The sequence below is a fragment of the Protomyctophum parallelum genome (assembly GCF_964188405.1).
Source record: "Protomyctophum parallelum genome assembly, chromosome: 1".
Classification (NCBI taxonomy): Eukaryota; Metazoa; Chordata; class Actinopteri; order Myctophiformes; family Myctophidae; genus Protomyctophum; species Protomyctophum parallelum.
In genome coordinates this window covers 42973563-42978277 of record NC_139697.1, presented here as the reverse complement: position 1 = coordinate 42978277, position 4715 = coordinate 42973563, and the positions used below count along the sequence as shown (strand labels likewise).

Sequence of the window (4715 nt, the reverse complement as noted above, 5' to 3'; positions counted from 1 at the left end):
AAAAAGAAAAAGGCAAGCTGGGTTAGGTGGCACAGATTTATACAACATAAGAATAACCCAATAAGCCCAGGCCTTGTTTCCATTGAGATCATGACTATTTTAGTGATGATTGAAAAAGGTAGTCAACCAACATTTCTTCACACTGATTTGGTGGCAAGCTCTGGTTTGGACATGGTTAAAATGTTGGTCTTTGACTTTACATTTCACTTGTTGAATATAAACTGGCAGTCTTTGACTTTACATTTCACTGGTTGAATATAAACTGGTAGTCTTTGACTTTACATTTCACCGGTTGAATATAAACTGGTAGTCTTTGACTTTACATTTCACTGGTTGAATATAAACTGGTAGTCTTTGACTTTACATTTCACTGGTTGAATATAAACTGGTAGTCTTTGACTTTACATTTCACTGGTTGAATATAAACTGGTAGTCTTTGACTTTACATTTCACTGGTTGAATATAAACTGGTAGTCTTTGACTTTACATTTCACTGGTTGAATATAAACTGGTAGTCTTTGACTTTACATTTCAACTGGTTGAATATAAACTAGTAATCTTTGACTTTACATTTCACTGGTTGAATATAACTAGTAGTCTTTGACTTTACATTTCACTGGTTGAATATAAACTGGTAGTCTTTGATTTTACATTTCACTGGTTGAATATAAACTGGTATTCTTTGACTTTACATTTCACCGGTTGAATATAAACTGGTAGTCTTTGACTTTACATTTCACCGGTTGAATATAAACTGGTAGTCTTTGACTTTACATTTCACCGGTTGAATATAAACTGGTATTCTTTGACTTTACATTTCACCGGTTGAATATAAACTGGTAGTCTTTGACTTTACATTTCACCGGTTGAATATAAACTGGTAGTCTTTGACTTTACATTTCACTGGTTGAATATAAACTGGTAGTCTTTGTCTTTACATTTCAACTGGTTGAATATAAACTAGTAATCTTTGACTTTACATTTCACTGGTTGGAATATAAACTGGTAGTCTTTGACTTTACATTTCACTGGTTGAATATAAACTGGTAGTCTTTGTCTTTACATTTCACTGGTTGAATATAAACTGGTAGTCTTTGACTTTACATTTCACTGGTTGAATATAAACTGGTAGTCTTTGTCTTTACATTTCACTGGTTGAATATAAACTGGTAGTCTTTGACTTTACATTTCACTGGTTGAATATAAACTGGTAGTCTTTGTCTTTACATTTCAACTGGTTGAATATAAACTAGTAATCTTTGACTTTACATTTCACTGGTTGGAATATAAACTGGTAGTCTTTGACTTTACATTTCACTGGTTGGAATATAAACTGGTAGTCTTTGACTTTACATTTCACCGGTTGAATATAAACTGGTAGTCTTTGACTTTACATTTCACTGGTTTGAATATAAACTGGTAGTCTTTGACTAAACTGGTGAGCCGTAACAGTAGCCAGCCCAGTACTAACAACTGCATTCTTACAGGACATTCAGTGCAGAGAAGAGACCAGGGTAGCCAGTTGGGGTCCGTCAACACAACCCTGCATACAACTCAAAGTAAGCTCTTTGCAACAGCAGCCGGGAGAGAGCATTACACAAACTAGACTACATGACGCTGATTCTTCTCCTTATTTCAACGTTTTGTTATATTTTACGTTAATTAACGATTCATTATAAATATTGAACTAATGAAACGCATCAACGAGCTTGTGACTGAATAATAACTACACTGGATCCGTTGAAACGGGTTGTGATTATTTAATATCAATATTCATATTCATATTCTGTTTTTACATTTCTAGAAAAGCTTTTAATGTCCTCTTGATTTGCACTCTTTTTTTTGACCAACAATATCCTTCTCTTAGCACTGGCACAGAATGCACCGTGGTTTAGAGCTGGTGAGGACAGCTGGCATGATGAGGCTGACCACGATAATATGCCTGCACTCCAAGGTAAGCTCCCTCAACCAGTAACAACAGAAGACTATTGTTGTATTAAACCCATTAAGCCATGAGGCCGATTCGACAAATACCTTCTAAATAAGTAGTTTTCAAAAGTGATATGTATCCGTATGCAGACCCAACCCCCCCCAGAAGAGAAGATTATTTCAAGATCTTTCAAAAATGTGAGCTTGGGCACAAAGTGAGCTTGTATAGCTGCTATTTTTGAGAATTTGTGTTCTAACCCACTCTTGTAAATCCTAAAAGTGTTCTGAAAAAAACAATGTTGCTATATCCTATAGCTAAAGTCTAAAATGACACAGATACTTTCCCGGTTTTAATGGGCTAATGATAAAAAAATAAACGTTAGTTCACTAACTGGCTGTGTTACCAGGCATGTTGAACATTGAAGTATAGATCCCTGGGAGTCTCCGCTCAATTGTGTTTAGGGTTTAAATTGTTAGTGACTTCAGATTGTATGCTCTTGGTAAATAAGAAGAACTGCCGATGTACTTGGGGGAAGGAGAAATATGATGTAGTGCTGTCACCTCACAGCTAGATTCCCACTGGGGACGCTGTGGGCGTGTTCTCTCCTCCCTGTCATCAGTGCCCTAGGTGGGGTTGGCAAAAGAGTTTGCTTGTTCTCCCCGTGTCCCCTAGGCCCGGCCTAAGGTCACAAAAAATGCAGTAATGTTGGTCTCTGTACCCACTGGTCAGCCGGGCGCCTGATGGAGGGGAAAGGAACTGGTTGGAATAACGTGTTCCTTCCACGCACTACGTCCTACCAGGGAAACTCCCCCCTATCAGGTGAAAAGAAGTGGCTTGGACTCCTCATGCATTGAAGGAAGCATGATTTCAGTCCGTTGGTCTCCCCAGTTTGGTAGCGCCAAGGATTACATTAGAGTAGACAATTGACACTGGGTGAAATAATGGGTTACACAAAGCGTGGAATAAAAATATAATGATAAAAATAACACAAAAATCTAAAAAGGTTACGTTGGCTCTCATTTCATCTTTTGTCTAGACTTCCTTCAACCTCCTGTCCGTAAAGAGGTTTCCCTTGAGCAGCAGAAGAGGGGCCCCAGTCAGATCCAGGAGGAACCAGAGCCTCCACAGATAAAAGAGGAACAGGAGGATTTAATTCAAGCACCAGAGGAGGCTGATGGGTCAACACGGACTTTACTGTCAGTGAAAAGTGAAGTTTACAATAAAAACAGAGAGACAATGCCTCAACCCAGCACCTCAACCGAACACATGCAAACACAAGTTGATGTAGAGGAGCGTGGAACGTCACAACCAACTAGTGATGTCCAGCTCCTTTCTTCACACTGTTCTGACACTGAAGACAGCGATGAGTGGGAGGAGACCAGGGAAGAACACTCAGCCCTAAACACAATGAAATCACACGAGGCAGAAAACGTGTCGGGATTAAGGTCATCTTTGGTTTACAATTTGTCTCAGGACTTGAACTCATCTGATACAACACAATCTTTAGGAAATTGCTCAGCAAATAAACCATTTAGTTGTACAATTTGTCCGAGAGGTTATTACCATATCGATGATCTGAGAAAACACATGATGATTCACACAGGCAAGAAACCCTTTACTTGTGTAGTGTGTGGCAAAGGTTTTACTCGAAATGCAAGTGTGAAGATGCATATGAGAATACATACAGGGGAAAAACCCTTCAGTTGTACAGTTTGTCGCAAAGACTTTTATCATATGGGGGATATGAAGAAACACATGAGGACTCACACAGGGGAGAGGCCGTTTTATTGTACAATCTGTGGTAAAGGCTGGACTACCAAGGGATATCTGACACAACACATGAGGAGTCACACAGGAGAAAAACCCTTTAAATGTGCAGTGTGCGGCAAAACCTTCAGCGTAAGTGGAAATCTGAACGTGCACATGAGAACACATGCAAGAGAGTAAACTTTTAGTTGTACAGTGTGTGGAAAAACATCTGGCCAAAGTGCATACCGCTATCTGAAGATACACATGGAGTCATACAGAAAGCAAACCTGTTAGTTGAACAGCAACAAAGAAGCTGAAGGCTGAAACATATCTCACACACATAAAGCATGCACATTATGTATATATATCATGTACCATACAGTATTGTCTACATTTCATATTGCTCAGATTAACATTGTTTTCTTTCTCTCTTTCCGCCTTTCTTGAAACTTGAATGATGGAGTCAAGGCTTCAAAAAGAGGGGAAACAAATTCAAGAATGTGGTTTATTATTATTTAAAAAACATATGTCTGCGAGACAACAGTCTGGCTCGCAAGACTATACAATCAATGTAACTTGTTTAACACTGCTTTCAATAAAGGGAAATGTTGAAACCCGCATGAGTAGTCCTAGTGAGGTTATTTAAGAATTCTGATGTACACATGATGAAAACACTGAAGCTACTAAACAGACAAACACCCTCGCACACACACACACACACACACACACACACACACACACACACACACACACACACACACACACAGTGTACAGTAGCTTAATGAGCTATATCTCTATGGGTGGCTGGCCCACACGCAGTCCAAGCATGGAGAAAGTAAACACAGATGAGGCTCATCAAGTTCTCTAACCTCTATGCAGCATGAAATCCCATCACACACACACACGCACGCATGGCATGAAGTACCAGCACAGACACGCAACAGCAACAATAATGAGCCATGTCATCGCTGTCAGGTGGAAACCTTGTATGTCCAAAAAGTGTTAAAATATTTTCAGAAATAGCAAATAGCAGATA

General features: G+C 39.1%; 1 long non-coding RNA gene across 1 annotated transcript; it reads left to right on the top strand.

Moving 5' to 3' along the window:
* Nucleotides 1-1486: 1486 nt before the first annotated feature.
* Nucleotides 1487-4285, top strand: LOC310868142. Its single transcript, XR_014570059.1, has 3 exons — nt 1487-1559; nt 1868-1954; nt 2967-4285. It is a non-coding gene; the product is annotated as an uncharacterized lncRNA (long non-coding RNA).
* Nucleotides 4286-4715: the final 430 nt, after the last annotated feature.